This window comes from Hakea prostrata, chromosome 3 (assembly GCF_041222555.1).
Source record: "Hakea prostrata isolate BN-2017 chromosome 3, UWA_Hpros_2, whole genome shotgun sequence".
NCBI lineage: Eukaryota > Viridiplantae > Streptophyta > Magnoliopsida > Proteales > Proteaceae > Hakea > Hakea prostrata.
Window position 1 is genome coordinate 16,870,781 of NC_142602.1, and position 13,399 is coordinate 16,884,179.

The 13,399-nt window shown below is 36.0% G+C and overlaps 1 long non-coding RNA gene across 1 annotated transcript; it reads left to right on the forward strand.

Moving 5' to 3' along the window:
- The first annotated feature begins 8,178 nt into the window (after positions 1-8,178).
- Positions 8,179-11,672, forward strand: LOC149021249 (uncharacterized). Its single transcript, XR_016172306.1, has 3 exons — positions 8,179-8,471; positions 9,102-10,038; positions 10,154-11,672. It is a non-coding gene; the product is annotated as an uncharacterized LOC149021249 (long non-coding RNA).
- Positions 11,673-13,399: the final 1,727 nt, after the last annotated feature.

Sequence of the window (13,399 nt, forward strand, 5' to 3'; positions counted from 1 at the left end):
GGACTCCTTCTAGAAATTCTGAATCCCATCATCCATGCTGGCAAAGAATGTCAACTTCGAACATGTCTTGGAACCAATAAGAGACAATAACCTTGCTTAAGTTAATATTTCCTTCTCAACCTACTTTCATGGTTGGAGCTAAGCAGACAGAGTTGATCTGTCCAATCAAATTAATTTGTTTTCATCTATTGTTCTTTGAAGTTTGAACTATGCAGCTATGCTTCCAGCTCCCAAATCTGCCCTTAATAGTGTTCAATAGTGTTATATAGATATTAGTCACCCGAGGATCATAAGAGTAGGAAAAATAAAAAAATAAAAAAATAAAAAGAAGAAAAGAAAGAAAGAGAGCAAAAAAAACACTTTGTTTAAATGATTTTTCGACCAACGCCTTATAGTATGAGCTGTCATTTCCCCCCATAATCTATAGTATAAGGTTGATGGTCCAAATTTCTTTGGGACTCCGGACGCGTTTAAGTAAGTTAATTATTTTTCATCCCCTCATGTACAATGCATCAAATATGTGGATTTGTTAGAATCAGAATACCATAAATACCATATAGATAGAACTACCCGACAATAAGGAACATAATCACAAAGTACTTGAGGGGCATTCAAATACCTTAAAGGAAAAGTATTGTACGTACGCCTCAACTTATCCTATTCAAGTTCGTGCTGTTCTAATTTTCTTGTCTTCTGTTTCATTCGAATAAGTGCTTTTGACATAAAATTATAGTACTTTGTGATTCTGTTTCTTATCGTCTGATATTGGTTTGTCTATACGGTGCTTCTGGGATTCTGATTCTAACAGGATGTACTTCTAGCATAGCAATAGTAGTTCTTTATGCAAAGATAATAAGAATAAGAAAGCCTATGGTTTCAACTCCCCATCTTCCTTGTATAAACCTATAGGCCATCAGACCTGATGACTAGTTTTGATGATGATACAAAGAAAATCTAAAAAATAAAAAATTAAGAGCAAAACTAATGTTATATTTATGAAGTGTTGGTCTTTACCAACTATATCCACCGCCTCAGATTCTCTGTTAATTGAAAAAAAAAAAAAAAGGAATATATTGAGCACGAAAATGGAAGTTTCTTATCCGGAAATTATTAAAAGAAAATAGTGTATTTAATGAGAATATGGTGACATTTTTATTAATTATCTTTCCACTAACTTAATTAAGGAATACATTAATGATAATTAACAATTATATGTCTTTAATCAAATTTCATTTACCTAATCGAGTGTAATTTTTAGTAACTAATGATTTAATTAATTTTGTTTACAAAGTCACATTGACCTATCGCTGATAACAAACTAGCAAAGTGAGCGCAAGGAGCATGCCTTAGCGTGTGGTTCGTTAATTATTAAGATCTTCAAATGGATTAAGTTAATTAAATTAATTAATTAATTGACTAACTAACTTCTTTTTTACTTACCACCTTTGACGTGCGAGGGTTTTTTCACATTCTCTTTCTAGAATTTGCCACGTGGCAATGAATTTCCTACGAATTTCAAATCCTGCTTAGACCGTTTCTTTGTCTTGTTCTGCCTGTAAGACTCAGTGGCGGGAAACCATGCGATACATAAGGGGTTTTAAAATAATAAAAAAGAAAAGAAAAAGAAATCTTTATTATTAATAAAAAAATTAAGAGTTAATTAAATAATTAGATAGATAATAAAACTTCAAATATTTATAAAATGACACTTGTGCATATCCCCATTGGCCACGTTCTAACAGCAAAAAACGTCTCCAAAATGAAAAAACTATTGATATATAATTCTCAACCAGCCAAGTTACAATAAGGGTTGGGTTCCAAAAAAAAAAAAAAAAAGGTTATGTTTTGATATTAAAGATACAAGAAAGTCGTTCTACACAAGGTCCGACATATCGAACAGTGTCACTGTGTCAGTGACTGGCGACACCATTGACACGACAACATTTCATTGATATGTCGATCGATGACTTTTGGCAGGGGTGTCAATGAAAATTCGACCTCCGGTTTCAGGGGGTATTTAAGGCCGTTTTTGCTTGAATTTTGTTGTGTTGCCTAATTTGAAGCCAATAAACACACTGGAAGCATTATTCTGATAGAAAACATCACTTAATCTAAAATTTCTGATTGGCACATGCCAGGCTATATACGGGCTGCAGCCAAAACTGGAAGTTTGGAAAACTCATATATACTAATGTAAACATGTAAAAAGAATACAAATATACAACTAGTGAAGAGAAATATTAAACTCTACAATTCATTATACAATTATGTTAAGTATGACTCATGCTTCACGTTTTGTTGCCGACAAGGGTGTGGGGGCAGCGCCCCTGGAGCCCTTAGAGGTCTTACATCACTTTGGCAAAAATCGAATTTCATACAAATTTGGTTTATTGAATTTCAATCAGTGAAAAACTGAATGAAATTCTTGTAAATATGGTGAATTTGACGATATATCGCCGAAAAATCAACTTTAAAAAGAACAAATCCAATTACACATATATGATTTGGAATATTTTCATTTAAACAATGTAAAAAAGAAAAGTACAAGAAACATGAACAGTACCATACAGCCCCTTAATTACTAGATTCGATGTTGCACAATCTGTAAGGTATGGGAACCATCCTTGATGGTATGAGAGGAACAATTCGTTTTTATTTTTCTTGTCAAAGATTGAATAGGAACACTTCATTTATGGTGGGAGATTGATTTTGATGATTAAATAAGATGTAGATGATACAATTTTTGGTAAGAATAAAAGGATAAGTTTTGATATAAAAAAAGAGAAGAAGGTAGCTCCATCTTTTCAAAAGAAAATCTTTTCCTTTTTGTATTTCTGAAGGGGTTCAAGTATCAAAGTCATAGTTTGTTTGAAAAATGCCGAGAAGGTGAAAAAAATGAGAAACAAACCAAATTACACATGCATGATTTGGAATGCTTTTGCTCATAAAATATGAAAAAGAAAAGAAGGAAAAAGAAAAAAAAAACCACAAGAAATACAAATATCACCATAAACCCCTTAATTATTAGACTCGATGCTGCACAATCCATGGGGGCATGAGAACTATCTTTGACAGAATGAGATGAACAATTCATTTTTATTTATTATTTTTTTTTGTCAAAGATTGAATATGAACACTTCATTGATGGTGAGAGATTGATTCCAATAATTAAAACAGATTATAGAGGATACAATTTTAGTAAGAACTAAGACTTGTAGAGAAATTCATTTTTCTTTTTTTTTGATAGTAAGAATTGTAGAAGATTCAGAACAGGCTTGTTTGGTTAATTGAGTCAGGAGATTTCAAATCTATGGAGTCATACTTCATAAAATTTACTGGTTGGGTAACCTTGACCTGTGGAATGAAAACCTTAGAGATATTTTCATTCTCGTTCGAAGTTGAAGTTCAGAGAGTTCCGTTAAAATGTAGCTCTTTTATAGTAGGGATGAAATCTTTGGATTTCATTCCATACCCATAAATCTACAGATTCTGGTTTTTAGTGTAAAAAGATGAATCTCTAGATTTCATGAATCTAGGAATTTTTACAATCAAACGAGTATAAATCTCGCATTGATGAATCCATAAATTTGAAATCTCTGGATTCATGTAGCCAAACAAGCCCTTATAGAATTCATAATACCTTGTTGTAAACTATAAATGTGCATAACATGGATGGAAAAAGATCCACATACTAAAGTGGGATGGAATCATGGAATCCATATGTATGGGCTGGGCTCCGGCCCAGGCTCTGGTCATTCTAACCCTCTAGTGCATATATTACTAACTAAGAACTGGTTTATGGTTAGCTTTTTCACCACTTTGTTGGCCCAAACATACCCATTCTAAAATGGGCCATTGAAGTAATGGGCTCAAAAAAAAAAGGCTTCAATTCATAATGAAGCTGAGGATGACAGCCACGTCACCTAGGCCTAAGGCTTTTGATCTTTCAATCTTTCCATCATCTGGATAAACAACAAATTCTTTTATCTATGGAATTGGAGGCTATTAGAGATGTTTTCCCCTCTACAAGTCTATTGGGCTGCATTTGTTTGCTAGAATAAAGGTGGAGTGGGAAAAAGGAGTGGGAAAATTCTTTAAAATAGTGTAGATTTCTTATTTTTTTCTTAAATCCCAAAATGGTAGATTGTTTGGTTGATTGGGGTGGGAAAAGTGAGAGACAAGTTTCATTAATTCAAGAAAACTTATTTGCTGATGTGGCAGTCCAACTTTCCCATCCCATGTCATTTTAAAACCCAACATATTTTGTGGGATTTTGTGGAAAAATTGAAAAAAGTAAAGAGTGAGATCCATCACTATCACTTTTCCACAAAATCCTTTTCTTTTCTTTTCTTTTCTTTTCCCTCACCCCACTACACATGGAATCCACATATTTTTTTTCCCATCCTTTTTTTCCACTCTACCTTTGCAAACAAATGCAGTCCGTTTATTGACAAGTGTTTATATTCGTCTAAGTTTCTAGCATTAATTATTTCTCTTAAAAAGCGATCTTAGATTTTGAAGAGAAAATCTACCCGACAAGTTCCATCACTAGATTTATTTGAAACATTAGAAGAGTTTATGTTGTTTTTGTAATCTATGTCGATTTTGCACACGTATTTATCTCTACCTACCATCAATCTAAAGGGGGTAAAAATGTCTTTTTCATATCTATAAGAAAGAGATAAACAAGTACCGCCACAATGCACAGCTAGGTCACAATCCTATTGTTGACCTTTAATCGTCCCTATGGGTGCAAGTTTGCAACCAAACAAGATATGATTACTTTTTCTTTTGGAGGGTTTCTATCATTGCATATATAAGTCAAATATCCACGAAGACTCTCTTGTTCCCACATAATGCGAATTTAAGAAGTTAGTAAAAGCAAGTAACTTATTGATTTACTTATGTAGAAATTTCACGCTAAATCATCACAAAAGGATATATAAATAACATTCCCTAAAGGGTTGGGTATCACGATTTTTTTTTGTTGAAACTTCCAAATTGCATCAAAAAACAATAAAGGTATCAAGTGGGAATCCTACCAAAATTTTCTATGAGTTACTTTCTAAAGTGGAGAATACTTTATAGGTGTAAAGTTGTGGAAATTACTTGTTAATTTACATGAGAAGAGCTAATGCCTAAGTGTACCATGGCTAGTTGGCTAGACCCCACTCTGTACTTGGGTGTATGAGATGCAATGTATGAAGTTTTACATCTTTGACTATTAATTTTTTATATTGTAGTTTTTTCAGTCAATTGTCTGATTTATAAGGTATTTTTTTTTGAAAAGCATTTCCACTGAATAATAGAGCTGTGAAAAAACACTGTTGAACACACAAAATAAATAATAGGACTTCTGTAAACAATAAATGTAAAAAATATGTCAATAATGAGAAAACCCATTAATTTGTTGAAGCAAACCTTAGGCTGCGTTTGTTTGCAAAGGTGGGGTGGGAAAAAAGGAGTGAAAAAAAACACATGTGGGTACTCACAGTAATGGATTGAAGTTAGGGAGAATTGAAAGGAAAGAGTTTTGTGGAAAAGTGATGGAGTGGGTCCCACTTTTTACTTTTTCCAACTTTCTCACAAAATCCCACCAAATATGTGGGGTTTTAAAATAGCATGGGGTGGGAAAGTTGAACTGTCACATCAGTAGACAAGGTTCCTTGAATCAAGACTTGTCTGCCCACTTTCCCACCCCAAGAACCAAACACTCTACCATTTTAGGATTTAAAGGAAAAGTAAAAAATCTACACATTTTTCAAGAATTTTCCCACCCCTTTTTTCCCACCCCACCTTTATTCCAGCAAACAAACACAGCCTAATTGTTTGATTCCAGCACAGCATTGCCAGAGTCCTCTTTAATTGCTTCAACAAAGATTGTAAATCTTTTATGCAGCATGTTAAAAATAAAATCAAACCCCCCACCAACTCACTCTGCTGGTAGAAGATATTAAAGAGCAAAGTTTTATTTTTCTATCTTGCTTATTTTGTTATATTTTAAGAATGGTTAACGTAGGTGCGGACGTTCTCACTAGTAAGGCCCTGTCGTTTTCGTGTGCAACAGTTTGGCCAAATTCTGATCCTATAGCCTCGGCTGTATCACGGTTTTCTTATGATTAGTGAACGACAATACCCCAAAAAAAATATAAAATGAAAACTTGCATGAACAGGTAAAGTTTTAATAACTAATGGTAAAAGTTACACCAAATTTTACTAGAAGTCATGAGTCTGAGCTGTTTCACTTCAGTGCTGTGCATTAAATGCGCAACTCTCAATCTTTTGCTTTTTACCCACTTATGAAACAGATTAAAGAGCAGATATTGCACATTTAATGCATAAATGCATAACATTCAAGTTGAACACGAGTTTGAGAATTAGGACAACTCTTTCACGTCTTCCGAAGTATAGGGTCACTGGCATGTATAACAACTTTAATTTTCTCATTGATGCTCGCTTACACAGACCTTAGCAAGGGCTCGTTTTTTCCCCAGCCACAGTAAAACTTGTTTTTTTTTTTTTTGGTAAACAGTACTTCATTCAGATAGCTAAAAAAAGTACAAACACATATGCATGAGTACACAAGGTTCGGACCGAACCAGGAGCGGCAAATGACCAAGCTGTCGTCATGCATGCGCCGCGGTGGTTGGGTCGCCCAAATGATCACGTCCACAAAACCCTTAAACAAACATACACCCACATGGGGACTTACATACACCCACTGGGGATACAAACGCCGCAGGGCGACAAAACTCCTCAGTTGTGGCAATGGTAGCAACGAAGTGCGGAGAAGGTTTGAACCTCCCATCCGGCTCGCGCATGGCGTACTGTCAAGCTCGACACAGAAGAACTTGTACCCAGTGTTGGAGTTGTTCTGTGTGTGTACCAAAGAAATGCTGCAACCAAAGGAGTTGTTATGTGAAGTACTGCAACGAAAACTACAAAAACAAACAAACAGAACTAAGGGGAAACCCTAGATCTGGTTATTGAAGCCAGACAGGAAAGATAGAAACAGCAAGCAAAAGAAAAAGAAAAAAAAAGTGAGTAGTGGAGGTAGGGAACCAGAAAAATAAAAAAGGAAAGGAAAACACCAGATCTGTGGAGACCGAATCTGGTGTGCGTCGGCAGATCTGGTGGAGAGACAAAGATTAACGGGAGAGGAGAAGCAGGAGAGATGGAGGGGTTTTTTTTTTTTTTTTTTCAAACCCGTCACGGGAGGAGAAGCGGCAGAAGAGGGGTGGGGGTGGTGATAGAGAAGGTAAAACAAGAGGCGGAGAGAGTAGACAGTGAAGAACTGCAGATCTGGTGTGCGAAACCAGAGAAAGAGAAAATAAAAAAGAAAAAAGTGCCGATCCGAAGTTCGGTGCGGCGAGGAGGGAGGGAAGAGGTGGGAAGAGGAGGAGAGGTGGAGAAAGAGAGGCGGGGCGGAGAGCGCCGGGCGGTCTCCCGCCTCAACGGCGGAGGCGGAGGGAGGCTAGGGCGTTCGCGTGGCGGGTTGGTTCGGCGGTGTTTGGGGGGGGGGCGGCTTTTCACCCAGTAAAACTTGTTCTATGTTTAAACATTTGCATGTGATTGTGAGTTTTTAGAAGATTCTAGTTGTTCCCTACGCAGCATGGGCACATGCGATATGGTTTTCCATTTTCTACAGCGCTTACAAATTTTAGGGTTTGATGCAGTTCTTAAAAAATTTTAGGGTTTGATCGATTAGGTAAAGCGGTGGTGTTTTTTTTTTGGGTAAACAAATTAAGAGCCGTTCTTTCAATGGGTAGAACAAGATTAAAACCCTAGCGTAGACGGCACGTTGCTGGCATTAAGTAGAAATTATTTAGACGATGTGATTAAAAACAAATTATTAATGTTTAGTGCTCAACCATTAACTTTCTACTTGTAAGTTTCTGGTTTGATTCAAGAAAAGAGAAGTTCCGTAAACCCCACTCACGGGTTTAGAATAATTTTCACGTGAAATTGTCAGATTTCCATTGGATCATATTCGAGCTTGCACTAGAAAAACGTATCAAGAAAGTTAGAAACCATTAAAGTCCTTTTCTTTGAACAGAAAGACCAGGAAAATTTGATGGGTGAGATGTAGGTGGGGGGAAATCTACAGGTATTAAAAATTTCTGAAAAACTGGTCATGGTGGTGGACCATAAACAGCAACAACTTTCTTTTTGGGCCGCAAAAAAGGGATAAGATACTTCATTTCGAGGTCTTGGTACCTCTGCAAATCCATGTGCAAGAGCCCCACTAGCTAGAATTGCTAGGGTTTCATAGCTTTACCCTTGTTCAAGTTTCAAGCTCAAAGAGGCTCTCTCTATAAATTCCGTTATGTTCTGAAGAAGAACCACTTACCCAAGATCTCAGTAGCTATGACTGATATACATGGCTGGGTCTCTTCCTCTGATTTCCCTGGAGATTTATGGGAAAAGCAAGAGAAGAACCCTTTGCTGTTACCAGTAGAAGTTGCAAATAGGTAACCAAGGCTTTATTTTTTTCGAATTCTTTTGCTCTCTTTTCTATTTCAGAAGATTTTAATCAAGAGACTTGTGAGATCTGTAGTGTTTTGTGATAAAAATATTTGCTGTTTTGGTTTTGCCATATTAAAAGACCAAGGGTTTGGTTTGTTATCATCCCTGGGCATGTGATTCATTAAATTTGATTAGAACAGCTTTCTGGGTTGCTTTATTTTAAGCATAGCTCTCTGGTTTCTGCAGCCAGTTGATTGTGAGTGAGTAATGGTTTTTGATTTAGTCTAGAAAAACTCGATTGGGTTTGCATCTAATTATGCTTTTATCTCTCAGTAACTAATACCCATTCAGAGCTTCTTTCATCTCTGAGCATGGATATTTTCTGAATTGAGATTTCAAACACTGAATTTCTCCAGACTAGTGATATCCTTATTTGATCTTTAGCCCTGGACTTGAATCTTGGTCATGATTGAAGCTGTTTAAGAAAATTGGGCATCTCTCTATCAAGACCAGTGTTATTGATTTTATGCTAGTTTTTGTTAGAAACACGAATTTTAACTTCTTTTTAGATTCAATATTTGGACTTAGTCTTATTAGTTATTCTTATGATTTCCTTTTTGCTTTACTATTTGCAGGGACAAATCAAAATTTGCTGAATTTGATGTTGGATGGGAAGACCTATTATATTTATTGCATTTGAATTTTATCTATATTTTTTATTGATGACCCTTTGGAGTGGGTAGACTCGGCAATAGAATTAATCGCTAAGGCTGTCTACAATAACATCATTGAGAATATTTGAAGGAAGTAGCTTGTTCATTATTCTTAGAGAAAGTGAAAAGAAATCCTTCTTATTCTTGATGATGTAGGCAGTTTAGTAGATTAAGTGTAATGGCGGATAAGTGAAATTGGTTTGGTCCAGGAAGTAGGATCATCATAACAACTAGAGATCATATCCGCCATATAATGATAAAAAGATGTTGAAAATAAGTTATGATGCATTAACATGCAGTTGGTTCTTGATACTGCATGTTTTTTCACATTATTTTTATCATTCTACAAATGTAATCATGTTTCCATGCACGATCAAATTCGAGACATGCGGAATTTTATAAGATAAGGATGCATGATCAAATTCGAGACATGAGAAGGATAATAAGGCATGGATGCATGATGTGCTTCGAGAAATGGGAAGGAATCATGTACGAATGCATAATCAATTTTAGAAGATGGATAAAGATGCATGATCAAATACGAGACATGAGAATGAATGTAAGTTAATGATGCATGATCAGATTCGAGACATGGGAAGGAGCATAAGTTAAAAATGCACGATTAGATTTGTGACATAGAAGGATCATAAAGATGCATGATCAGATTCGAGACATGGAAGGAACACAAGTTAGGGATGCATGATACATCGAAAGGAATATAAATTTTGAAGGCATGGAAAAGAATATAAAGATGCATGATTAGTTTTTGAGACATTAGCATGAACAAAGTACACATACATGATTAATTTTGCTATATCAAGGGCAACTACAGAATTTGGAGAAGCTTGATGAACGCATGGTAAGTGCTAGCATGGATTTACTAATTCATTAGTTAGCAGCCCCCCCCCCCCCCCCCTTTTTTTCTTCTTCTTCTTTGCCGTCTAATTTTTTGATTTCTCATTTTCTTATTTCAGTTAACCAAAGGAGACATTCAAGTGCTTTGAAGAAGACTATCCTATGGTGTTTACATGAAGTTAACCTCAATAGCAACTGTTGGGTTTTCATTGTTTCCATCTTCCAGTTAGTTTTCCTAGGTTGTACATACCCACTTTTGGCTAGGCTTTCAGTGTTTCATTCTTTGCTTGAATCTCTAGAGATTCGAGTTTGTAAGTGGTAACATAGAAAAAGTTCCTTATTTTGATTCTATTGACAAGGCATTTTGTTTGAATCTTTGGTTGTGTTTATGTTGTAAAGAGATAGGTTGAGAAATTATTAAGTGTTGTGGCCCTTGACCACCAGGGGTTGGGCAAGTTTCATTGGTTGTTTATGTCAATACATACATTTCCCAGAGCATTACAGAACTAATTACAAAAACTATAAAGCTATTTCTCATATTTCCTATGACCTACAGGTAGCAGGGTTTTGTTTGCCTGAAAGAAAAACATTAGCATGAGAACATATTGATCTGGCAGGTCCATTCCTTCCCTTGTACAACAAATTCATATCTCCGATGTGCACTTCACATGGCACAGCTTTGCTACCCACAATACTGACCACAACATTTGAAGCTGAGGTCCCCCTGATGTTCTTGAACTTAATGTTTTTCAGCTTAACAAGTGATGGTGAACTCTTGTCACACCTCAGATGTGGGCAATACTCTTGATCTATTGTCACTGGGTTGTAAACATTATTCACAAAAATGTTCTCAAAAGTGAGATCAGAAACCAGACCAGGTGGTGAAGAAGGCCAGGTCTTGATTCTTAAACCATTTGTTGTACCACTTAAGATACAAGACTTTACTTTGACCCTTACAATAGGCTTTTCATTTGGGTACTTACCTAAGCTTCCAATACTAATGCCATGTCCTGGTCCACAAAACACACGGGCGATGGTTATGTCCTGGCTCCCTGGACCGATGGAGATACAATCATCGCCGGTGCGGATGGTTGAATCAGTAATGGTGATGAAAGATGAGCTTCCTATATGAATTCCATCTGTGTTGGGGCTATTCTCTGGTGCAATAATCATGAGGCTTTGCATCCTCACACCATGGGATCCAAAAAGGCTCATGTGAAAATTTTTACTGTTCAAAGAGGTGATGCCTTCCACCCTTGAGTTGTTGACGAAATCAAATTTAAAATTCTGTTGGTCAGAGACGATGCATAAACAACATTAAAAAACAGAAGAGTATGAAAAAAGAGTGAAATGGAAACTCAAAAGCTTACATAAGGGAATTGCTGGCAATGGGAGTTCCAGTGACAATCATTTTTAGTCCAAGCAATCTTTCCTTTGCCATCAAATGTTCCTCTTCCAGAGACTATCAAGCCATTGATGTACTGAAAATTAATCCAATTAGTAGCTTTGAAGATGTCCGGATTCATCGGTGCTACCACCTTGCCTTCAACCCGAAACTCAATTGGTTTCCGGCAAGGTCCAACAAGAAGAACAGGACCCATGAAGTAAGTCCCCTTTGGGATCAGAACTGTAGAGTCTACATGTGAAGCACAAGCATCTTTCCAAGCATTTGTGAGAGCCTGACCCAAGCATTTAACACATAATCTTGTTATGATGACTCTAAACTAAGAAGAAGAATAACTAGAAAAGGGTTTTTAGGGTTCATAGACCTTACCCTTCTGATATCTGTTCTGCCATCAGCCTTTGCACCATACTTAATCACATTGAAGAAAGGTTTTGATAGAGCTTCTTCAGTAAACGCTGAAAAACAAAAGAGAAAAACAACCCAAGTGCTAGCTTTGAAACCCATTTTGTCTTTTGCCTTTCTGCTTCATTTTTTTCATTTCTACTTGTGATTTATAGCGTAAAAGAGAAGCAATGAAGGAATCTTAAGAATAACTAAGGTAGGAATAAAAGAAATTTATGGATTGGATTCCACTACCATAAGTAGATGAATCTACCAGTGAAAATGAGTAACTGATTCCAAGTCAACCCCATCTCTTTCCCTTTTTATTTCCATTTTCTTAGCGAGATCATATACCTTTTGTGTGGTTATGGTTTCCTGTTTTGTAATATTTCGAAGATATTACAGTTAGAGGTCTGCAGGAAAGAGGTTCCTAATGGAGATCCTGTTGAAAGAGGTTGGAGGAGCTCCTGTTTCTAATGGAGATCCTGATTTCTCCTAGAGTATATATCATTGAATAGATTAATATTGTTTGATCCTATTAGAAAGAGATCTCTGAAAGGAAAAAAACCATTGGCCTAATTGAGAGAATATTTGTTTGATTGGATATAATTTCAATTTGTACCATTTTGATAAATTATTTGTAAATTTTACAGAATTTAAACAGGAAAGTGATGATTGCTATTGTAATATATTGTAGGCTTGAATGATAAGTCTACTTTTATCCATGTGGGTAAAGGAGGAAAAACATCCTTTGCTTGCACATCTATCTGCTGTGCAGCAGTGCACCACCACGAAGCAACACGTGTAATATATCAAATAGAAAACTAAGATTAAAAGACTGATTTCAAATGGGAAAAACTCAGATTTGAGACCCATTTACCATATACCCACCCATTTTTGAAAAACCCAGTCCAAAGACTCCTCAACTCCTCCCACCAATTCTCGAGTCAACACTTCCCTTATGAGTAGAGTATTGTGCTTTCTTTATACCTCTCCCCCATATATTTAAGAGAGGATTTACCTCTAAACATTGACAAAGTGGATTAAAAATAAATACCCTCCTAAATATGTGGCCAGCCATCAAGAGATATGTGAAGAACACAATCCTCTACCCTTTTTCGTGGTGGAGGATTCAAACTCTTTTATTATCACTTATAAAAGATTTTGGTTGATATCATGGTAATATATGAGCAAAATATGGACATAAATTTCACAAAAATAATATGGACTTAAATTATTGACCGAATATTTTGATAAAAAAATATAGACTTAAATTATTGAGTGAATAATTTGACCAAAAAAAAATTTTTGCTCACTAAATATAACCTAGATATGGGTTTAGACTCCAAAATATCATAATGGGTGGGGCTAAACAATGAGGATGATTATGTTGTATGCCATTGGTGAACGGATAGATGTGGTTTACTTCGAATCCTGTTCTTAGAGAGATCAATGATGTTGCCGTAATGCTGTTCACTTAGCCTGGAAGGCCAAGTCACTGGTATGCACAATTACGTGGCCCATATCCACTCCTTCGTTATAATCTCTTTATTACTCTATTTTCTTGGCTTTACCGTCT